The sequence below is a fragment of the Eretmochelys imbricata genome, chromosome 11 (assembly GCF_965152235.1).
Source record: "Eretmochelys imbricata isolate rEreImb1 chromosome 11, rEreImb1.hap1, whole genome shotgun sequence".
NCBI classification, from domain to species: Eukaryota; Metazoa; Chordata; order Testudines; family Cheloniidae; genus Eretmochelys; species Eretmochelys imbricata.
In genome coordinates this window covers 39713723-39739725 of record NC_135582.1, presented here as the reverse complement: position 1 = coordinate 39739725, position 26003 = coordinate 39713723, and positions in this window count along the sequence as shown.

Genomic DNA, 26003 nt, shown 5'->3' with positions numbered 1-26003 from the left:
AAGAAGGTTTTTGTGAAGTATCAGTCAGATTTATGAAATGACTGAACTCCTCTTCTCCAGCTGGACAGCTCTTTACAATGTTTGATTTTTAAAACCGCTCTATTTAGAAAATCTCTTACAAAGTATGTGGTGTGTCTTCTGTATCACATCATATTCTGAGGTCTTTGTATTCATTCGATGTAACACATAATAACTCAATACATAAGGAATGTGAAAAATTAAATTATTCAATGTGCTGTAATGATAATTTTTAAAATTATGTTTTTCTATAAACAAAACAACAATATAAATATATATATAATGTTGAAGACTTAGATAGCGCCTTTCATCTTCAAAGTTCTTTACAGACATTAACTAAGCTCTTAGTAAAACAGGGTTAGGCTTCTTCTCCCATTTAATGGATGGAGCAATCAGGGCAAAGGATTTAAGTGACTTGACCTAAGACACAGAGGGAATCAGTTTCCGAGTTGGAACTAGAACTCAGGAATTCCTTGGCTTCTAGTCTGTATTCAGGTTACTAGATTATACATCTCTTCCAACCCATTTTTCTTGATCAAAGATTTCAGATACAGTTTGAAACACGGAACTCCAAAATTAATTAATGATCAGGAAGCATTTATTGAGAAATTTACCTATTACTACACCTGGCCTGCCATTCACAGGCTGAAGCAGGCAGGATCATCCCACCCCACATTTTACTTAGCTCTTAAACTAGTCCCTATTGCTCAGCCCAAAACTGGGTTGGATGCTTGGAACTTCATAGGAAGAAACAGGCCATGGAGCAGTCAGCATAGCCATCACATGATGACTACTGCAGTCTAATGGCTCGGATAGTTTCCATTGCCTAATAGTCCCTCTCTGGCGGAAGGAGTAGAGGATCTTCAAAGTGGAAGGCCTTCTGGTCTTCACCCCTTGGTCTAATCCTGCACCACCCCCAAATCCCCTGTATGACAATGTGCATCAAGCCCCAAATCCTACCCATTTGGAGCAATAGGAACCATGCATGTTTTATGGCAAGAGGGCCCTCTGCACCCTGGGTGCAGACAACAAGCTCTGCTTTTACAGTAACACATTTATTAAGAAGATATACTTGTGTAGCTCTCAGATCAGAGAATCAAGACTAAACTGTGACTTTGAGAGACAGGTGCACTGGGAGGTGGAAAGGCAGAAGGGCAGCATCGTAGCGGCAGTGACTGGTGACATTCTGATTATGGAGGGCATATGCATTTAGGGCACTGGAGGAGCATGCCCCAGTGCAACAACTACATTTAGTCTGCCTGATAAAATGACCCAGTGTGATTATTTTAATTTCTATCCGTGGGGATTTCTAGGGTGTATCTGAGAGCTGAATTTAACCCACTATTTGTGTACCACAGTAGAACCTCACTAATTTACAATGAATGGGAGACCCATTGCAAATTACTGATGTTTCTTTGCATGGTAATTCTTTGCAAATTATCAAACAAGTGTACAAATAAAAAAGGAAGGGATACCGCCTCCGTAAAGATAGTTTGTTAACATACTCTATCAATTGCTTATAATACTACACAATGTAGCAGTAAAAGTACTGTAGTACATTTAATAACATAATGAAACCTTAGCAATATGAGACCTGACTATAGCCCTATATTGCAATAGGTGTTGATTCTACTGTAGTTGAATGCAAACAATATATCTGGATTATATTATCAGTCCTAATTGCTTAGTCCTTAGGTCTTGTCTACACTGCATAAACTTTGCTGAACCAGCTATACCAGTATAGCTATACCAGCAGAACCCCATAGACTCATCCGATGAAGTGAGCTGTAGCTCACGAAAGCTTATGCTCAAATAAATTGGTTAGTCTCTAAGGTGCCACAAGTACTCCTGTTCTTTTTGTGAATACAGACTAACACGGCTGTTACTCTGAAACCTGTCATATATGCCAACAAGAATTCTTCTGCTGGCATAGTAATGCCACCTCCCTGAACAACATTAGCTATGTTGACAGAAGCACTTTTATGTTGGCATAGTCACATCTACACTGGGGTTTTTCCTGGCATAGCTGTGTTGGCTAGAGGATGTGTTTTTTCACGCGCCTGATCGACATAGCTATGTTGACCAAACTTTGTAGTGCAGACCTGGCCTTTGTCTGAAAGGGGCTAGGAAAACTATCAAATATCTTGTGATGCAGTGCAGTGACTCTAATACCAAAATGGCTCAGCTCTGTCAACACTACCACTTCAAATCATTTTTAACACCAGTTGAGGGGAGCCAGGAAGAATCAGTGGTTGACAACAGAGGTGAAAGTAAGCTGGTACGGTCCGATACAGTGTACCGGCAAGAGCCAATATGCCGTGCCGGACCGGACCGGCTTCCCCAGGCTGGCGATTTAAAGAGCCTGGGGCTCCCCGCAGTGGCCAGAGCCCCTGGCCCTTTAAATCACCACGGGAGCCCTCCACCACTCCCCAGGGGCTCCGGCAGCGGGGCTCAGGCAGCGCTTTAAAGGGCCCGAGTCTCACTGCCGGAGCCCCTGGGTAGCGGCGGCAGGGCTCCGGCGGTGATTTAAAGGGCCTGGAGCTCCGCTGCAGTAGTGGCGGCTGTAGCCTGGGGCCTTTTAAATTGACCCTGAGCCCCAGGGCTCCCAGCTGCCTGTGCAGCTGGTAGCTCCAGGGGTGATTTAAAGGTCCTGGGGCTCCCAGCTGCAGCCAGAGTCCTGGGACTTTTAAATCTTGACTTAAAGGGCTCGGGTATTTAAAGGCCCTGCCTCTTCCGGTTGAGGCCACACCCCCTGCCCAGAACTCTGGAGTACCAGTAAGTCCTTTAAGTTACTTTCATCCCTGGTTGACAACCACTGTCATCTTAAGGGCGGGGGAAAGAATATTAAAGCACAAGGAGCCATTCACCACAAAATTTACCTTAAAATGAAGAAGCAGGAGAGGAGACAATGGAGTAGAGAATTAGAGTTCTGTGGTCATTTACATGCCAGCATCTAAACTTAACAATGAAAGATTCTTCTCTTATTCAAAATGTCAGAAAACAGGGCCAAACGCTGCAGTCTTATACAATCAACATTCTCACTGAAGGCAATGGGAATGTTGCCTGAATAAAAGCAGAGCAGAGACCTCATGCTTTGCTGCTTTTTTTTTTTTTTAATAGCCATTGCTACATATGCTAAGTATATTTGGTACATTGAGTGATTCAGGAAGAAGCTCTTCTGTAGTGTCAATGATTCTTTTTAATGAGATATGGTTATTGGCTGATTTATGAAGTTCTCTTGCCAGTTTTCATTTAGTTGTTTCTAATTTAAGAATAAGATAATTTGCCTTCTAGAAGCAAAACAATGTTTATAAGGGAACAGAGTAAACACAAAATTCCTCTTAAATCAGAGGTTCAGAAATGCACATAGTGAATTTTGGCGTGGTTCTTCCCAACATCAACAGAGAAATTGATTCCAGCAATGTTCACAGTCCTGTCTATTAAATTCTACAGCAGGCACCCAAGAGAAAACATTACATTTACAGTTTTATCTAGTTATCCATATTAGGTTAGTGTTACCTTATCTGAAGAGTTTAATATAGGGAGAGACAAAGGAAAATTTCTGCCTCAGTTTTCTGATATCCTTGTGACCTCCTACTGGGCGATCCTATGCCCTCTGTTAATTGAGATACCCCTGCTGCTCCCTACTTTATAGTCCTAGCTGGGATTCTGATCATATAAAACTAGCCACTTCCTCTGTTCACTGCTGCCATTCCAATCCTCAGACGATCAGTATTTTCGCTCACACACTGAGCGTAGTACCCTTTATAAGGCAGAGCATATGTATAAGTAGAGATGCTACAGCCTATTTGCTGTGCACAAAGCACCAGACAGGAAGGGCTGGAGCAGGCAGGGAGCCTGGGGTAGGAATAGGACTGAAGCTGGCAGAAGACCCAGGGTTAGGGTTCGGGCTGACAATAAACCAGAATCCCTGGCAAGAAGCATGAAATGGGATGTGGTAGCTGAATGGGCAGTACTTGTCAGCTATATATAGCAGAAACCCAGCTCCCCTGTAGTTAGGGTTGAACATGGCTTTCTGTTTAAAGGTGGGCTCTTATAAGTGATCTAAAATCTGCATGCTTAACTGGATTATCTTGAAATGCAATGTACCTAATGGGGGTGCTGGGTAGTCCAAGGCTGAGGTCGTTTGAACATGGAGTTCCTGATATATAGCCCTCCTTAAAAACCCAGAATTGTACAAAATTACCTGTACCTTATGTTTTTGTGCTCATATCTGGGCCTTAGACTGTGGCTGTGAGCCTCCCAAACTGATCTCAGTACCTTGGGATTTTTCTCCATTACTGCATGGCACTTCTACTTTGGGGAGAGGGGGTTATATTAAAGAATTTATTCTGCGGGGGCACATCTCCCTGGGCTCCCATGTGAGATGGGATCTAAGGGCCTTGCTCCTCTGATGGGGTCTGAGCTCTTCTCCCTCTCCCCCAAGAGCAGTCTGAGCCCCTCTCCTTTCCTGCCATGTGTGAACTAGGAGCTCAGCCCCTTCAGGGGGTGAGGGCTGAGCTCCTCTTTCTGGACCTTGTGTGTGAACAGTGATCTAGGGGGGCCCTGCCCCTCTGCAAGGGTGAGTGTTTAAGCCCTTCTCCCTGACTCCTCCTGAGAGAGCCAGGATCTGGGAGTCATCCTTCTGGGTGCAGAGCTGAGAACAGACATGCTTGCTGCATAGCACAGGTTCATAAGCACTGATAGCAAAGCTACATATATATGTTCTATACTCAAACAGTGAACCTGCTTTACAGAAACACAGTTGCTAAATTTTACAACACCTCCACCACATATTACAACTGCTTCCCCCTTGTTCACAAGATTTCATCTAACACGGTCCTTTCACTACCCATCATTAAATACACAGACCTCATATCCCACCTCACTGTTGACAAACCCTATGGCAAGTTGACACCGGTGTACTGCTACTGACAACCTGCAGAACTCAGTGCTGAAATGAGGAATATTGGGTTCCTCAAGGGGCACAGGCACTCCTTCCTTGGATCACACACACAGGAGGTGAGGGGTGGCCGGGAGAGGGGCTCACACACTTCCCCAAGATCCCACCCAGATCTCTTCATATCACAATCACAGCTCTGCCAGCCTTCTCTAACTAATCCCTCCAAAATTCATACAGCTTAAATACAGTGAATGCAACTGGAGTGCATGAAGATAATTCTCAGTGGGTGCTGTCAGCTCCAGGTGGGGAAAAGTTAGGGTTGCACTGGCATGCACCTTAACTCTGTATTACCTAGTTTTCAGATATTTAAGATTGCATTACTTTAGTTCTTTATTTCCTGATTTTCAGAGGTTTGAGTTTAGCTGAGCTTGAAATATTGGAAGGGCACAAGGCACCACAGGGCAACCTCAACTTTGTTAAATAAGTTTTTGGGCATTTAATTTTTTCCTTGCTAGTTTTACTCAAACTTTCCTAAAGCCATTATTTTATGACATAATTCACAATCTCACATCATGCGGGGCTGGATGGTCCAGAAGACTGGTAAATTGTGGAGCTTTTCACCTTTTCACAGGCTTGAATTCAGGTCCGGGCAGTAGGGATGGAAAATCATTACCACATGACAGCTATTCAGTGGTCTCCCTACATGCAATGAATTTCAATCCTGTTACACATCACAATTTGTAGGCAATTCCAGATGAACTAAGAATTGAATGGAGACTCTAAGGATACTGAGAACAAACTTGTACTGCTACTTTTCATACTGTACTTGATCTGTGATTAAACAAATTTTGTGAGCCAAGGAATCACTTATCAAGTATTTTGTACAAAATTCACCAAACGCTTACTATTTTTAACAAAAATACCCGCCCCCTCCCAATCCCCTTATTTGAGTGATTCAGTCTGACTGCAGGCAGGGACTGTGTATTTTACTGCATATGGTCTATAAAACATCTACTATAATTTAGGCACAGTATAAATAATAGTATTTATATCTTTATCTAGGTATATCAGCTCTGGAAGGAATTTTTCAGGGAGGGACTAGCAGAAACAAAATGAGATCTTTTGATCTTGTGATATCTGTGTGATATTTTTTGACCAGCCTAATTTGAAGGGGAAAAGATGTTTATGTTAGAGGGATCCAGGGGTATCCTTCTCCCCTCCCCCTCCAGGCAATTTGTTTGAAAATGCTCGCCATTCGGTGCAACATGGTACATTCAACAGGGGCAAAAATCATCCCTAGGAGGAGTGGGTTTGCTACAGAAGAGAATGAATTCCATCAGAGAAAGCCCCATACCCTACCCCCCAACCCATACAAATAGAAACACTGTGAATATGGTGGTGATAGCTATGTGATAAATCATGGAGCCATATGATAATCAATATACAACATATATGTGGAAGTGATATCTCTGTGATAAATTGGAGAAGGATGTGATAACTTTGTGTATCACATTCCTGTACAATTTCTCACATACCTATGATTTCATCACTTGCCCACTATTCCATCTCTCTGAAACACCAACAGCCTCACCACTTGACAGTACCAAACAACCACTATTTTTAAAAATCAACCTCTCTCTGAAATATTTCGTCCTTCTCCACCCAATGCTGGAATCGCCCCCAAACTCACACTCACTCGTGGTCCAAGACACACAAGATTCTATCCTAAGCCGGTAACAGGTTTTTAAAATGTCATGACTTTAAATTCCAATATCTTGTGGCCCTGCAAGTCTAGGTGAAAGAACATTTTTTTCTTACCATCAGAAAGGGGAGATTTCCACCCCTTCCAATGGGACCCAGGACCTAGCCCGGAAGTCCTGATATCAGATTTTAATGCCATGGCTATTTTGTTTAAAAAAGCTACTTAAGTTATTTTTAGAGGTATTTTACATTTTATTGTTCTGATTTTGCTTTTTTTCTTTGAGCTTGTATATTTAGCCTCATGGTAGCTAAGTTACTAGACTTTATAGGTGGAGTGATACAAAAAACAGTCCCAATATTTTAAAAACATATCTCCAAAGCATCTCTGAGTGTTTTTCTAATGTATGTGGCATGTGGAACTTAAATGATGATTTAATATGGTAAAAGGGCTTTATCACAGCACTTGTTAGGGATAACGTTCATAACTCACTTTAAGGCTACGTCTACACTATGAGATAGGGGTGTGATTCCCAGCTCTCGTCGAGCTAGTGCTGTAATAATAGCAATGTAGCTGCAATAGTACGGGACATGGACTAGCTGCCCAAGTACACACCCACAGGGTTCAGGTGGGTTTGTACTCAGGGTGGCTAGCCTGTGCCCATTCTACCATTGCTACACTACTAGTTTTAGTGTGCCAGCTCAGATGAGAGCTAGCATGAGTTTGTGTATCACCCCTGGGAATCACCCCTCTACCTCATAGTGTAAATATAGCCTAAATATCTTTTATTTGCTCCCTCCTTTATCCCAATCTTCCAGTCTTTTCTCTCTCATATTCTATTGTTTCTTCCTGCCTTTTATCCACTCCCACCTGTCTCTGTACCCCCATGATCCCAGAATCTACTCACTTTTCCATTCATTCATCAGAGATCACCAGCAATGCTTTGTCCATCTCAACCCCTAGAATTGTCTCCCTCTTTGCAACCCCAGAAACTGGATACTACAGTGAAAGGAATTACAGGAAGCCCTAAGATATAACAAATAGTTTCCTCTCTCAGAGATAACAGTTAGTGTGCTGTTCTGTTGAGCTCAGTGCAGCAGCATGAAGCAAAAACATGGCTGCCTCTATCTCATTGTGCTGAGGGGAAGGAAGCCATCCCCACATTTGTAATCCATCCTCTTTTGAAATGAAATGGGAGATGGTAAAATCGTGGCCATTTTGAGCTCAGATTCCCCCTTTTCAGTGAGAAGGAAGATGAGGTCTTTCTAGCCTCAATTCAGGGAGCTGATGCCAGTCATGTTTCCTGCTCCCCATGACTGAGTTGAGCATAAAAGAGGAGCACAGCACAGAGTTAGCTGTAACACTGAAGATTCCCAGGAAAGTCCTCAAAGAGCCCCCTGAGCCACAGTCTACAGTTCAAGAACACCCCAAAATAGATCACTTTAGCCTTTAACTCTGTCGAGTCAGCACCTATCATGAGCACTACAGTCATCTGAAAAATTCACATCACTATACTTTCATCTGGTCAGCAAAAGTTTCAGATATCAAATGAGAGGAACCTTTTCTCTTTATTAAAGCAGTGCAAATATTTGTATCCTCTAGATTTCTGCCTGCAAATCAAAAATAGGCAACTTTGAAATGTACAATATTTCACTAGCCACTCAAATTTCTCTCTAAAAAGAGGTAATATTATTGAGCTACTAGACTATACTATAATATATAAAACCTTATATATTTTACTCTCATTTGGTGGTTTGATGATAGGTGCTCTCACCTTCTGAAAATCTGGCCCATTTAGCATGCTGCAAGTTGGCCCCAAAACACTTGTCACTTTTGAAAATCATGCCTACCGTACCCTCTTAGTTGTAAGATAATTTACAGATAGATTCTGAAAGAAATTGCTCTCTGAAAATTGTTGGAAATTTCCACCCTGAAGAGAAAATATGCAGAACATATTGAGGCTTGAAGCTCAATAAAGGCAGGCACTGAGTTTATAACATACCTAGTTTACCAATCCATGGCTACATACAAACCCAAACAGTGTCAGTTAATGCTTCCAAATGTGGCCTCACAAGCCCTATACTTGAACCAAAGGAGAATCTGCATTGCCATGTAAAAGCAATATTGATTCTTTGTATCCTCTTTGTAGGCCAGACACTAATGTAGGTCTTTTCAATTAAGTGAAGGCCCAGATGCTGGCATACAGCCACACACAAGCTGATAAATTTCAACTTATTGGAGAGGAGGATCAAGCTTTAAACTGTAAATCTTACACTGTTTTCTCTCATTAATATGAAACCACAGTACATTTTTCTGCTACAAATTCTACTGTGCATATATTTCTTTCAGTTTTAGCCCCAAGTAATCTCTGTGTAGCATTATATGGAATATAATTTTGCATTGTGAAACATGGTGCAAAAGCATGTTCCTCTAGAATAAATCATTCTAGAAAGACAGACATGTTTTATCCCATCAGTATTTTCTCTAGGCTTTTGTTACCTGTACAGAAAGAAGCCACGCTTTCTGGGCTGCCTTAACTGAAATGATCTGCGAGCAGAGCAAATGAGATTTGTAAGATTTGTTTCTGTTGTCATTATTAAACTTCATATGTGTAGCTATCTAGAGAACATGTCGTATTTCTCCAAACTTGAAAAGAAGTTTCTGTCTTATTGTTGCAATTTATTAAGGGCAAACAATCTGGGGCTTATAATAGGCCTGTAGGCAGAACAAAGCCCTTGTCAAATGGAAGAGGTGGCTGCTCAGCTGGGTATCATGTAAATGTGCAAAAAGAACTGTTCTGTTCAAAGACACTAGACATGCTTTTTAAATATAGCATCTCTCAGATAATTGAAGAGTTGCCATTTAACTGTTGTGTTGGAAATGTTAATTAAAAAAATTAGCTCAAGAAAACAAATAGAGCTGCAATTGTATATTTTTGTAAGATCTCACGCTAACAAACAAAAACTCGTGTATCACTTATGTTTGTATTAGATTTCTGAGTATTATATGAACCTAAACAGGCAGCTCTATTGGCATTTAGATAATTATATTATGTAAGTTAGGATAAGTTCATTGACTGATCTATTTATCTGGACAGATAGTTTGAACCTTATCTGATGCAAGTATGTCTTTTTAATAAAACAGGTTATTTTGACTTTTCCTTTGACAGACACTTGTGTCTCAAAAACCAAGTCAATTTCTCATTCTGCAGTTCATTTAAGATTTCTAATTATGTGATTGCTTTGCAAGGACTGAAATTAAAATGACAGATAAAGATAACAATGCAATAATAGACATTTTGCATGCAGTGGTTCACTTGAGCTGAAAGATTTTTTCCCCTCTTCCTTTTGAAACAGATAATCAGGACAGTGTCATCAATTAGATTTTCACTTTAACTTTTCCTAATGTTTCTGGACTTCACTGCTTGGCAAAGACAATTGGTACAGATTTCTTTATTTTTTCCTCTGGCCTAAAACTCAACCCCCCCCCCACTTCCCAAACTGTTACCACTGAAGAGTTTATTAAATGGCTGAAAAAGACAGCTGGTCCCACCATCTGTTAAAATTTTTCAGGGGCCAAATGAAACAGGTTACACCTTTGGCCATGCCAAGTCTTCCAATACCCCCTTCCTCTCACAGCCTGCGGAGGGCTAATCTGAATTTCACGCTCTGATTTTGCTATTGCTAATGTCTGAGCTTCTTACTGTTGCTTATATTACTTCTCTTTTCAGTAACAAAAGCCATCCTCTCCTTTCAACCAAGTTCATTTGCAATCAATGGAATACTGGTTCTACAGTTTCCCTTGCAGAAAAGACTACCTTGAAGGAAACCCACAGAGAACGAATATCTGACTTTTTGGAGCAATAGCAAGGAGCAGGAGTATGTTTCTGTTGTTTTGGAACCACTCTTCTATAAATGCTAATGGAGGTAATTCACATGTGCCAACAAAGACATAGTCTACAACACACTGCAGGTGTGAGGGGGTTGAAACAAAAGGGATGCTAACCCTAATGGTATTTCTTGTCATTAACAATTCTTTGATGTTCACACTCGAGGCTCTCTTTTATCTTGTAGTTTTTCAGCTATCTTTGTTAACATGCAGCACAACTGAACCTTCTCTCTCCCCCCGCCAGCATTTAAAGACATCTGCAAAATGTTCAAGCTGAGTTAGTTTCCACAGCATCTTTCAGTAACACACATTGAAATAGAATGAGATAAAGCTTATAAGGTTATTATTAAAACATCAGTAAGTTCCTATCATTAAGTTGAAGGAGCAGATCAATAAAAAGGAACACTTAAGTTACTTTAATAAGGATGAGTTTCCTGTAACAGAACTGGGGATTAACTTCAGTGTAACTCAAGTGGTGTTTGTAATACAGCAGCTCTGATAAGAATAGTTTGTTTTACTTGCACTCACTAAAAATAATTGCAAATGTTTCAAATGTATTAGATCAATAAGTTCCTGTATTAAAAAAGCTTTTATAATAGAGCGATATAAGGACATTTAGTTTTATAGAAGGGAGGGATTTCTCTACCGCTAAGCAGAAAGTGGGATTCATCCAAGGAGCTGTAGGTGGAGTTTCTCCACGTCCATCTGTCTTTTCATGACCTACAGATGGTAAAACACTGTGTTTTTAAAAATGTACAACTTGGTACGATGACAGTAAAATGAAATGAACAATCAAGGCACAAAAGACATTGTTCTAAACTAATGCGCAGTATCTCCAAACAAATACTGTAGTACAATGCAGTAGGGTTTGTGCATGCTACGAACAGTGCCAGCATTTTGCTTTCATCTCATCAGTCACATCCTGTTAGATCGAATCCATTTTATCACTGTATGTTGTGTTACATTGCAGTATGCTGTAATGTTAAATATCTAACAAGATCAACACCCCTTTCCAATCAGATTTCTGCTGTAAATCTGGATATTAGCAACTGTTTTTCAAAATGCTGATGATATAGTTATCAGCTATCAAAACTGCAGGTGATGTGAAATCTCTATGGAGAATTTGCTTTTGTTGCTCTTTTAGAACTCCATCATTAATTTAGTCAAATAGTAATCTGTGCCTGGATAGGATGGCGTGAAACTCCGAACTGGGATATACATACAAGGCTCTTCTGCTACCAATGCTAAATATCAAGAAGCGGGCAGTAAGCAATGCTAAAGAACTATCATATTCATTATTTACCTGCTTTATACCTTATTTTACATGATGTCTGAAGGCAAAATAATAACATTGCACTGAGTATTATCTTATCCCAGAGTTTAGGTGAATAAAATGATGGATTGAGTGCTCTGATCTCTGTTTATTGCAGCATAAGGCAGACTCAGAAATGTTTATGGCAATTAGAAATATCACCTTATCAGAAATTTCAAAAAAAGAAAATGTTGTTATTTTTAAGTTTTGTATTGTGATAGTGCCTAGGAGTGCCAGTTATGGACCATTGTACTAGGGGCAGTGCAAACACCGAACAAAAATACAGTCCCTGCTCCAAGCACTTTACAAGCTATGTAGGAAATGTTCTGTGATCAAAGTTTCTACATAATCTTCCACCTTAAATTGGGTAAATTTGGTGCTTACCAAAAAAGAGTACTAATATTGTCAGATATTGCATAACTTTCCTCACATAGCTGTGCCAAAGCCTCTCATTCCAAATCTATATCATCCCTTCTGTTTCAGTCATGGGCTGTGAAAGAGCACTGCTTTTTCAGCTAATCCCTGATCCACAACAATCTTGCTATTCCAGTCCTGGCTCCCAGATAAACCCGGATAATGCATCTCCATCAGATTAGCCATACTCTTGTTTTCCCAATCCCACACAGCCCTGCCAATAAATTGCAATCCAGGCTTGCCACTTTCCTGCCACTGCAATTCTGGGCTTCTCTTGAGCAGAGATTCCAGGTGTGTCATGTAATGTGGCTTGTGATCAGGTTTTGTGATATTTGCCAGTATCATCAAGAGACTAAAATGAGGCCATCAAACTTATTTTCACTAGTGGCCTTAATCAAAATTTGGACCCAGGTCTCCTTCAGAAAAACACATATACATTAACTTGTGAGCTCACCCTAGTACCTGTCTGGAGAATAGTTAACAGCACTTTACAATTGCTTTAGAAATTGTTGCTTAGATTGTGTAATAGTTGTACATTCTCTGCAACTGAATAGCAATGAGGCCTGCTAAACAAACAAATGACATTTAATCCATTATTGGCATGGGCAACTAACATATAGAATCTGTTTCTGGAAACATAACTAATTTCCTTTTATGGCATCCAACACCATGGTATCTGAGTCTATAGAAAACAGACCACTGATGAGAGTACATATACATTTGTTGTTCAGATGTGTGTGGGATGCACACCTATGACAAAATGAATTTCTAACAATTCTTAAGAGACTGCAGAGAATGAGTCTAAGATTCAACTTGAATTTACCCGTAAAGGGGTGTTAACTTTTATGAATCATTACCCCAAGGGAATGGAAAGACTCTCACTGACTTCCATGGGCCCAAAGGATTGCTCCCCAGCATTTTGGGTCTAAGAGGCATCGCATGCTGTTTTCATAAAGCTGGCAATCCTGCTTTGCTTGCTGAGGAGTGACTTTTTCTCCTGGCTGAACATTTTGTTCCAACAGCTCCACAGAGTGCTCTATCTTAAAGAAAAAGAGTACCAACAAAATTTGTCTTCAATGCTAACAGAAAGATATGAGATTATTGACAATTGTTTATTGCCAGGGATGAAAGATGGGGTGGGTAATGGGTACATTTATTATGGCACAACAGTGAAGTCTCTTGTGATCAATATTTGGTGTCAGAGCCACTGGGTTGGTTCTCGCAAGCGGATACTCTTATACCATAAGATGTGTTCTTAACTACATGTATTCATTTGTATTTGAGTCATTCCAATAAACAGGAGATATTCTAAAATGTCAAGGACAGATTGTCTTTCTGATTTATCCTATTTTAGGACTTTTAGGAAATGGGAAGGGCAGTATAAAGCCCCATGTTTGCCATTTATTATTTAGGTCTCCATTAATACTTTTGTAATGCAAATAGTTGGCATTCTTCAGTTTCAAGAGACCATGCGTATGCACCCCTCAGAGGTAAAGAATTAACTCAGTTGGTTTTATGGCAGCTGCAAAAATGGATGAAGAGACCAACTTGAGAGAGAGCCCCTGGCTCTCAACTCTACGCCAATAAAGTATGAGATTAGAACAGGTGGCTGCTGCCTTCCGTTCTGTGTCAACGCTCAAAGTAAAGCTGGAGTACCTTTCCAGGGCGCAAGCCTGGGCAGATGATATAGAGGCCCTGAGTTGCCCATGCATCAGGACCCTGCTCTTGGCATCACCGGTAAAATCCAGAGGAGAGGAAGAACTAATACATCTGGTACCAGATCCACTGCAGGAGTTGCTGGAAAGATACTAAAACATTAGTACCTGACCACCTTCGGGGCTCCACTCCAGATTTTCTGTCTGAGTTTACTCTCATAGCCTCACATTCTCCTGAATTCCTCCACAAGGCAGTGGGGCTTTTCTGTCAGGGGCTGCTCCCTTACCCAGGCTACCCACAAGGCAGTGGGTTTGATGAGCCTCAGGTAGTACCGTCTACTCTCATTACGGTAGCAGGCATAACCTGACTTGACTGTACAATTCAAATACAACAATAATTTATACTTACAATTTTTATAGAAGTAGAAATCTAAGTATTTGATAACACTTCTCTTTTCACCTTTGGGACTGAATCTGATCTCACTTTCATCAGTTCCATTCTGATGTCACTTCACTGATAGTACTAGCTACAGTTGATTTATAAAACTGTGAGATCAGAATTATGCAGTTGGAATCTGAGCTCCAGTACACAATTTCCCCTTTGGAATCTAAGTAGGGGCTTGTCTATACAGCCCTCCAGTTCGGACTACAGGGATGTGAATGGCAGTGCACACCAAAGTGCTGTGCTGTAATTCCCCCCTTGTGGATGCTGTGGGCATGAACTAAAAGATTCCTCATTTGCATGAAAGTAAGCTTCTTCAAACAGGATTTCATTAATGTGAACTAGGACCCTTTTAGTTCAAGCCTGAGGCATCCACACAGGGGAGTTTCAGCACAGCACTTTGGTGCACATGGCTAGTCACAGCCCTGTAGCCCAAACTGTGGGGCAGCAGAGCCATGCCCTAAGTTTAAGCATAAATCGTTTTAATGTTTAGGATGACAGAATTTGGAAGCTACTATTTAAGCAAAAGCAAACACCCTACAAACATGAATGGGGTAAGCCTCATAACACCATTGTAAGATAGGTAAATTATTAGTGTTATCATCATCATCATCATCACATTTTACAAATGGTGAAACTGAGCCACTGGAAGATGAAGAGGAAGTCAGTGGAATAACTGGTGACACAACGTAGATTTCCCGACCTCCAGCCATCTTCTTTAGTCACAAGACTACCTTCTCTCTCTCCCTATTCCTGATATCACCATCCTTTCCCCCATATTATGTGTCTCCTGACTAGGACCAAAGAAACAACTGTTGTGAGGACTCTCTATTTCCAACACCAGACCTTATTTCTGACAATAGTTATGCTTGGCTGACTATACTCACTCGAATGAAATCTGTAGCCTCTTCTCAATATCTGTTGGCTCATGCAGGATTTCATGCAAGTGAGTATGGGGCTGAGCTCTGGGACCTTTTACCCTCACAGGATTCCAGAGCATGGCCTTCAACTCGAGCACTACATAACAATTTTTCAGTCCCAGAGCCCAAGCCGCGTAAGCCCGAGTCAGCTGACGTAGGCCAGCTGCAGGTTTTTTATTGCTGGGTAGACATACACTGAGGGGCTTGGCTATACTCAACACATTTCTTAAAGTGGGTACAAATGTGAAGTGGATGTAATTTATGCATACTCTGGAGCCCCTTTATAGTGCCAGAGTGGTGTAAATGGGTCAATGAGAAGCAAGCTGAAAATGCACAAACTAGAGGCACCATTATTTAAAATTAATTCCCAAATGCTCATTGTGCTTTTTTTTTTTTTTTTTTTTGGTCAGCACTGGGAGGAATTTTCATCCCAATATAACAGTGAAGTCACGGGGAATATTGCCATTGAGGCCTCATGCTGGGATTTATCTTTCATTCAACCCTTTGCCTGATGATAAGGTTTTCTTATTTTATTACACATACTGTCTAACAAAGTCTTTCAACTAGCTAGTTCACAACAAGACCTGTATTCTGCGTACTTTGAAGGCCCTCTAGGCAACTGGTATCAGATATCAGCTCACCATGGCTGCTCAGCAGCAAAGGTTTCCCTCTACTTTTGTTTCACCATTAATCTCTCTCGCTCTCTCTCTCTAAATAGAGCTGTTTGGAAAATTTCCACTGGAAATTTCAACATTTTGAAATTTGTTTTCATTCTGAATCAGAACAAAAATCTGACATTTTAAAATTTTGGAAAGGAAATTTGGAAAAATTTTGATGCAGAACCATTGAAACATTTCATTTAGATAAACTAAAAATGTCTAGTTTCAATAATGCAAAAACATTATCATATAAAATATCAAATACATTATGATTATGTTATATATCATATAATATTAAAATTCATATTTAAACATACAGCAAAACTAAATGAATTGAAATGACATAGTGAAAACAAAATGTTTCAACATTACTGAAATGACAAAGTTGAAATGATTTATTTTGACTTTTTTTCCCATTGAAAATGTCAAAACTGACATTTTCCATCAAAGTGTTTTGATTTTGACAAAACTGAATTTTCCAATGGAAAACTTCTGTCAAAAATGTTTCCACCAGCTCTATATACCACCTTTCTTGAAAGCTTTTTCCTGTATCCTTTGCCCCATTTTCTTCTGACACTGGAGGACAAATGCATGTCGTCTATATAGCTACTGGAGAATTTGGATTGGGTTTCATAAACACTCAGAGCTAACTCCTTCAAACTCATTTTTATATTTTCACCTGTAACTGTAAAAGCCCATTCAAACAAACAGGGCCAGATTAACTTTCCTGTGGACTCGGGGCTATTAGATTTTGTGGGGCCCCTGTAGACAAGTCTTTTTCCTAATTTAAAACAAAATGATTACAATTATGGCATCGAGGCTACTAACGCTATACTAAACTTGCCTTTTAATTAGGGCTGTCAATTGATTGCAATTAAATAAAAAAATCATGATTAATTGCAGTTTTAATTGCACTGTTAAACAATAGGATGCCATTTGAAATTTATTAAATATTTTGGATATTTTTCTACATTTTCATATATATGGTATTCTGTGTTGTAATTGAAATCAAAGTGTATATTATTTTTTATTACAAATATTTGCACTGTAAAAATGATAAACAAAATAATAGTATTTTTCAGTCCACCTCATACAAGTACGGTAGTGCAATCTCTTTGTCGTGAAAGTGCAACTTACAAATGTAGATTTTTTTTTACATAACTGCACCCAAAAACAAAACAATGTAAAACTTCAGAGCCTACAAGTCCATTCAGTCCTACTTCTTGTTCAGCCAATAAGACAAATAAGTTTATTTACATTTGCAGGAGATAATGCTGCCCTCTTCTTATTTACAATGTCACCAGAAAGTAAGAACAGGCATTTTTATGGAACTTTTGTAGCCAGCATTGCAAGGTATTTATGTGCCAGATATGCTAAACATTTGTATGCCCCTTCATGCTTCGGCCACCATTCCAGAGGACGTGCTTCCATGCTGATGACCCTCGTTAAAAAAATAACGCATTAATTAAATTTGTGACTGAACTCCTTGGGGGGAGAATTATGTGTCTCCTGCTCTGTTTTACCTGCATTCTGCCATATATTTCATGTTATAGCAGTGTCAGATGATGACCCAGAACATGTTGTTTGTTTTAAGAACACTTTCACTACAGATTTGACAAAATGCAAAGAAGGTACCAATGTTAAATTTCTAAAGATAGCTACAGCACTCAATCCAAGGTTTAAGAATCTGAAGTGCCTTCCAAAATCTGAGAGGGACAAGGTGTGGAGCATGCTTTCAGAAGTCTTAAAAGAGCAACACTCTGATGCTCCGATGGAAACTACAGAACCCAAACAACCAAAAAAGAAAATCAACCTGCTGGTGGCATCTGACTCAGATAATGAAAATGAACATGTGTCGGTCTGCTGCTTTGGATTGTTATCAAGCAGAACCCGTCATCAGCATGGATGCATGTCCCCTGGAATGGTAACGGAAGCATGAAGGGACGTATGAATATTTAGTGCATCTGGCACGTAAACATCTTGTGACACCGGTTACAACAGTGCCATGAGAATGCCTGTTCTCACTTTCAGGTGACATTGTAAACAAGAGGCAGGCAGGAGTGGCGTGAGGCCATGGCATGCAGGCAGCCTGCCTGAGCACTGCTGCGCCGGGGTCCCCCTTATACCAGGGCCCTGGGCTGCAGCCCCTAAAGCCCCTGCGTTAATCCGGCCCTGCAAACAAACAGACTTATCATACCTATAATAGAATAAAATAATGATTATTATATAAAGATATCCATTCATTTCCTTCCAGGCAACTCAGACCCCTCTGATATTGACATTTTAAAAATATGGTGATACCTGTATTAAAGGACACCTGTCTTAAATGACTGATGTACATCCTCTCCAAGCATTTTACAATACTAAAAATCTTATTAAGTGATCTCCCCACCCCCAATGTAAGCAGAGACTGAACAAATATTGCCCCACTGTGAAAGACACTATATAAACATACAGTAAGAGACAGTTCCTGCTCCAAGGAGCTTACAATCTAAATAGAGAAGACAAGACAAGAGTTGGGAGAAAGTAATTATCCTCATTTTACAGATGGGGAACTGAGGCAGAGAGAGACTAAATGACTCACTCAAGGTCCCAGACAAAATCTGTGATAAAGTTGGGAATTGAACATAGATCTCTTGAGTCCCAGGCCAGTACCTTAACCACAAGTCCAACCATGGCCAAAAAGCCAGAACTGAAATCAGCAATGGCACTCAAGCTGGAGCTTTTCTGGTATAAAGTGCAGAGAGGGGCTGGCAGGATCCTCTCTGGGAAGATACCTGACTCTGGAACTCAGCGTTCATTCATTTCTCCCCTTGGTCCATCTCAGCTTGGATCTATTACCCCTTTAGGGTCACGCTGCAAGGCCCATTTTTTCTCCCACGTACTTGGTAAGAGGACAATTTGAGGGGCACTTTTTTTGAGGGGGACATTTACTGTTAGGAACATCAGGGATGAGGGTCACCTATTTATCCATCAATGTGGGATTGAGAAGTCCGTCTGTGCTGCTGGTTCATGATATGAGATTGCTGGGTTACCTGTTGGGAGGGCCCCAGGAGAAAAGGCTTGGCTTCTGTTAATATAATGAAATATTCTATACCTCAATACAAGAATACAAACAGGAGGACTGGAACATAATTCTGCATGCATTTTGTTTGATTCCTGGGGTGGAGTAGCCTGGGCCAGTTCTTGACCCTTCTGCTCAGCAGCTGCAAAGCCCCATCAGAGCTCTGCACTCATGGAACAGTAACTGAACCCTATGGGGGAAGGTTTAGTTACCTCCTCACAGCCACCACAGAGCTGAGCCCTGCATACACAGGCCACTTTCTCACCTTGAAGCAGAATCAGACTCTACCTTCCCATGTCCACATAAGGCAGTGGGGCCACCAGGGAGTTGGTTCCTTTGCCGAGGTCCCTATGGGGAAGCAGGTTCAGCCAGGGCGGCAGTGGGAGGGCCGAGAAACCTCTTCTCTCCCAGCAATGAAACAAGTTGAGAGCTCCCAAACAGCTGATGGGGTCTTGCCTCATGATGGATAGGATGCCACAGAGCTTCCCCCCTGCAAAACTTCCCTCCCCCAGCCTGCAGGATTTGGCTCTGCATAGTGGTTCTTTGAAAAAGCAGCTTTTGTTCAGGACTGCAGCAATATGAAACAGTGTTTCTTCAGTAGCAATGCAACACCCTGCCCCTTTCCCTCACTGTGAGCAGAACAAGCCTAAACAAACGAAAGCTGACAGACTCAGTGACAGCAAAATCTCAAGTTTTTCAGCTGACTTCAGTGTAGATACACTGATTCACAGCAGCTGAGAATGTGGCTCTTAGCAGCAAAACTGTGAGATAAAAGTGTATGAGTGCACTAAATTAAGGATGAGAAGGGAGTTAACCTGCTTAGGTCTCTAGGCACTAGACTTATGTAGGGAGCAATATACATCTGGGGGAGGATACAGAGATGTAGGCAGCTATATTTATGTCTATTGTGCGCTGCATTACGATGATGATGATGAAACATTAATATTATGGTAGTGCCTAGATGCCTCAGCCATATCTTTGGCACCCCATTCCCCTGTTCTCCTAGTCAGTGTACAAACAGGTAGTAAATGGGAGTCCCTATTCCAAAAGGTTTATATCCTAGAAAACAATACGCAGGTGGACAAGACAAAGAAGCAGGTGGAGAAGGGAGGACAGGGTACAAAAGTAATAGGAAGAACAGACTTGTTGTGGACACAATTCTTATCCAATTAGATTTTCAGAATGGCACGCGATTAGATTATTCAGTAACGGGTGCTTAATGTTGTAAATCTAATCATTTGGGGCCAGCTTCACCCACAGTTAATACTATTTTATTCTGCAAGCAATCTCACTGGACAAAACAGTCACTCACTTCTCGTAACTGTTGTTGTTCGAGTGATTGCTCATCTCCTTTCTAACTAGGTATGCGCACGCCGCATGCACAGTCGTCGGGAAGTTTTTCCCCGAGCAGCACCTGTCGGGTTGGCTGTAGAGCCCCCCAGAGTGGCACCTCTATAGTGCTCTATGTATGACCCTGCCAAGCTGGCACCTCCTCAGTGCCTTCTTGCTGGCTACTCCGACAGAGGGGACGGTGGGTGGGTTTGGAATGGGTATGAGCAACACATCTCGAAGACCAACAGTTACGAGAAGGTGAGTAACCGTTGGGTTTTTTTTTTTTTTGTGTGATTGCTCATATCGATTCCAATTAGGTGACTCCCAAGCCTTACCTAGGTGGTGGGCTTGGAGTTATGGAATCGCTGATTGGAGCACTGCTCTGCAGAAAGCTGCATCATCTCTGGCATGCTGGTGTAATGAGAGGTGAACATATGTACCCAGGACCAAGTTGCTGCCCTACAGATTTCTTGGATCGGAACCTGGGCCAGGAACACCACGGATGAGAACTATGCCCTTGTCGAGTGTGCCGTAAGTGCCGGGGCTGGTGTCTTGGCCAGATAGTAGCACATGCGGATGCAGGATGTGATCCAGGAAGATATTCTTTGAGATGAGACCAGGAGTCCTTTCATCCGATCTGCCACTGCTACGAAGAACTGGTACGACTTCTTGAATGGCGTAGTGCACTTGATGTAGAAGGCTAGCGCCCGTTGAACATCCAGAAAGTGCAGCCTCTGCTTATGGCTACTGGCATGAGGCTTTGGATAAAAAACAGGCAGGAATATGTCTTGGCTGGTATGGAAATGTGACACAACCTTCGGAAGAAAGGCGAGGCGGAGTCTGAGCTGCACCTTGTCTTTGTGGAAAACTGTATAAGGTGGGTTGGAGGTAAGGGCCTTTAACTCTAACACTCTTCTTACTGATGTGATGGCAATTAGGAAGGCTACCTTCCATGACAGGTAGTGAAGGAAGCAAGTTACCAGCAGCTTGAATGGGGGCCCCATTAATTTGGAGAGGACCAAATTGGGGACCCACCCAGGAACAGTCTGTCTAATCTGGGAAAGTAACTGGTCCAGACCCTGGAGGAACCATCCAACCAGGGGGTTGGCGAAGACGGAGCATCCAGAGACTCCAGGGTGGAAAGCCGAGATAGCAGCTAAGTGTACCTTTATGGATGGCACTGCCAGGCCTTGCTGTTTCAGGTACAGAAGATACTCCAGAATAAGAGGTAACAGCACCTGAAGTGGGGGCATATGATGCTGGTCACACCAGCAACTAAACCTCTTCCACTTTGCCAGGTATGTGGCCCTTGTGGAGCAATTTCTGCTTCTGAGTAAGACCTCCCTTACCTGTTCCGAGCACAGGAGCTCCACAGGGTTCAGCCAGGAAGCTTCCAGGCTGTGATCTGGAGGGACCAGAGGTCTGGGTGATGAAGCCGCCCTTGGTCCTGAGTGATCAAGTCGGGGAGGAGCTGCAACATGACCAGGGCGTCGACTGACAGATCCAAAAGTGTGATGTACCAGTGTTGTCGAGGCCATGCTGGTGGTGCCAGAATTAGTTCCACCCTGTCCCTGCAGACCTTGAGCAGGACCTTGTGCACGAGAGGGATTGGGGGAAAGGTGTAGAGCAGATGGCCTCCCCAGGGTAGCAGGAATGCGTCTGCAATTGAGCCTGGGCTGCTTTTCTGGAAGGAGCAAAACAATGGGCACTTCCTGTTGTTCTGAGTGGCGAACAGGTCAACCTGGGGAAACCCCCATCTCTGGAAAAAGGAGTGAATGACATCCGGCTCAATGGACTGCTCATGGCTTGGAAGGACCTGCTGAGGTGATCCGCCAGTACGTTCTGGACTCTTGGCAGATGTGATGCTTCCAGGTGAATGGAGTGGGCTATACAGAATTCCCAGAGCCTGAGAGCCTCCTGACAGAGGGGCGAGGACTGGTTCCACCCTGCTTGTTGATGTAAAACATTGCAATGGAGTTGTCAGGACTGCCACATGCTGGCCTTGCAGACGAGACTGTAAGGCCTGGCATGCAAGTCACACTGCTCTGAGCTCCTTGATATTGATATGGAGAGAGAGCTTGTCCTGTGACCAGAGGCCCTGTGTTCGGAGATCTCCCAGATGTGCGCCCCAAGCTAGAGCTGACGCATCCGTAACTAGAGACAAGGACAGCTGAGGGCTGCTGAAGAGGACTCCTTCACAGACTATTTGAGCATTGAGCCACCACTGGAGTGACTCTAGTACCTGCTGTAGCACCATGACCCCTAGTCCCAGGCAGTCGTGCCACGGGCGGTATGTCGAAGCAAGCCACGTCAGCCTGGCATGTCGAACCACGTGTGTGCAGGCCTCCATGTGACCGAGGAGACTGAGGCAATTCCTTGCTGTAGTGGTTGGGTACTCATGCATCGAATGATGCTTGGAATCGGGACTCCAGCAGATGTGCTCTTGCCTGGACTGAGTCCAACACTGCTCCGATAAACTCTATTCTCTGGGTTGGTGACAAAGTGGACTTGTTCACACCCAGTCTCTTGAATGTGGATGTGGCCAGACTGACCCGCGACTCCACCTGCTGTCTGGTGTGCCCCCTGAGCAGCCAGTCATTGAGGTAAGGGTAAACCTGCAGCTGCCTCCTTTGGAGGAAGGCTGCTACCACTGACAATTACTTGGTGAACACTCATGGGGCTGTCGACAGGCCAAAGGGAAGGACCATGAACTGATGATGTTTCTGGCTGATCATGAACCTTAAAAGCATCTGTGTGCAGGGCGAACTGCTATGTAAAAGCACGCATCTTTCATGTCGAGGACAGCAAACCAGTCTCCCGGATCCATAGAAGGGATAATTGTATTGAGGGAAACCATGTGGAACTTCACCTTGTTGAGTCCTCGCAGGTCTAGAATGGGACTGAGACCCACTGGGGATTAGGAAGTAGCGGGAATAGAATCTCCTGCCCCTTAACTCCTGAGGAACCTCTTCCACTGCTCCTATGGCAAGGAACGCCTGCACCTCCTGGATAAGGAGTTGCTAGTGAGAGGGGTCCCTGGAGAGGGACCGGGAAGGGGTGTGGGAGGGAGGGTAGGAGCAGAATTGGAGAGAATATCCCACTTCCACTGTGCGAAGAACCCAGTGGTCTGAGGTTATTTGGGACCATCCACGGTAGAAGAGGGATAGACGGTTCAAAAAACACAGGGAAGTATCCGGCTTTGAGACAGGTGCTCCTTCCTCGGGCGCACCTTCAAAATGTCTGTTTTGAGCCTGACGAAGGCTTAGTCAGGCCTTTGCCTTGTCCGGATGGGGGATGGGAAGGCTTACGCCCGGGTTGAAAGTGGGCCGGTACGGGCTGGTATGGCATACTGGTAAGAACTCGCACCGGCCAGCGCTTTAGTGTCCCTGCCCCTTTTGCCTCCCCCGTCGGCGGCCTGGCTGGTAGGATCCATACTGGCAGGGCCGCGACGGGGGTGGGGGCAGCAACGTTAAAGCGCTCCTGCAGCAAAGGACCCTGCAGCGCTTTAACATCCCTTCCCCTTTTGCCCCCTCTCGGCCACCGACAGGTGGGGAAGGGGGGGCAAAGGGAGCAGCTGCTCCGGGGCCGGCGATTTAAAAGGGCCCAGGGCTCCGGACGCCCCTGAGCCCTTTAAAATGCCACTGGAGCCCCAGGCAGCATTGGCCAGGCAGCTGGGAAGGGCTGGCTGGGAGATGCTGACGCCCAACCCCGCCCCTTCTGCCCGAGCCCCCACCCCTTCCGGGGGCCAGAGCTGGCCCCGGCCCCGTACTGGTAAGAGTCTGGAGTTACTTTCACCCCTGCTTACACCTGCTATTCCTACCCCTGCTCCTGTAAATATCCTGCCTTGGCCAAGGAGGATACCAGGCGCTGTTGCAGCAGCTGGGGCTTAAAGGGCTTTCGTTGGGTTGCTGGTGTATGCATACTCAAAGATTTCATTGTCGCCCTGGAGTCTTTGAGGCTATGCAGTTTGGAGTCAGTCTGTCTGGCAAACAGGCTCACCCCTTCAAAGGGTAGGTCTTGCATAGTTTGCTGAACCTCGGACGGGAGCCCCGAGACTTGCAGCCATGAACTACGCCACCTATCTATCCCTGAGGACAAGGTGTACACTGCCGAGTCTGCAGTGCTAAGAACTAAACAACTACAAAATAAAAACATTCCGAAGAGAAGCTAGGGAAATGTGGAGAGCTTGCAGAGCAAGATGCCACAGTTCCAATGACCATCACTGGCGGTAAGAAGGAACTGAGAAGGCCCCGGGTCAGCAGGGTCATATATAGAACACTATGAAGGCGCCACTCCAGGGGGCTTCACAGCCAACCTGACGGGTGCTGCTCGGGGAAAAACTTTCTGACGACTTTGCACGTGGCGCGCACACACCTAATTGGAATCAATATGAGCAATCACTCAAAGAAGAATATGGCATACCATCCTTTAAAAAGAATGTCAGAAGATCTAAGATTAGTAAATGCTTATGCTTAATAACAGAAAAAACTGTTAAGTGTCTTCCTTGTGTTTTACGATTTAATGCCTTGACACAGCTTTCGCTGACCAGGGCCGCAATTCAGCAAAGCACCTAAACATGGGTTTAAGAGCTTTGTTAAATAGAGCTGGGATTACAGACATGCTTAAAATTAAACATGGGTTTACATGCTTTGTTGAGTTAGAGCCATATTTGGTATTATTGTAGAATTATATTCATGTCGAATTTATGATTTTTGTTCCCTGTTACTTATGTGCAAAGCTTGGCTACCACCAAATAATATACAATTGGCAACCTATAATTAAACTGCCTATGACAATAACGTGGATTACAGCCATATGTCCTGACTTTCTGCATTTAAAAATATATAAAACTACTTTAAAAACTGCTTTTTTATGAATGTCTTTGAGAGACAAAAAATTGCACTATGAAGAAACCATATATTTTTGAGGGTCTTGTGACCTAAGTCAGTATGGGAGCCCCACATTCATGCGACTTTCTTCAAGACAGTTTTATTTCCCATTCTAACATCTCATAAATTCTAGCACTTTGAGTTTTAGCAAATTATCTCAAGAAAAAGTTTTCTCTTGAGATAGTACAAAGGATGCTCATTCATGGCAAGTTTTAGTGAGATGGAAAGAGGCTGATGGGCATCCAAGAGATTTCTGGAGAGAGAGAAACAAACATCCATCCATCGTATTAATTACCAGCCATATTTGTACTGCACTTCTGGATGTCACTAACTCATTGGCAGCTGCCCACATGTTCTCATTCATATCTGTACTTTAAAGATTCTAACATGCACCCTCACACACTCAGTGTTCTCCATAATCCAAGGTCATGGCCCATTGCTTGCAGCTCTTTGGCCTTTAATCTTGCCAGCCATTCTGTCAGGTTTTTGATGGAGATTGAAGAGAAGAACATGAATGGGAAATATTCTTTTTAAATTTCACTTTCAGCCTCGTACGCCAGACTGCAGGAACAGTACTGTGACCACTAGGAGAGATCTGAGGCTTCTGCTAGACTCCCTGTCTGTCTCCCTTTTCCTGACCCAAAGCTTTAGGAAAGATTGAAGAAACTGGACATGTTTAATCTTGAAAAAAGAAGATTGAGGGGGGACCTGATCAGAGTCTTCAAATATGTTAAGGCCTATTATAAAAAGGACGGTGATTAATTATCCTCCATGTTCACAGAAGATAGGACATTGCTATGGCAGTAAA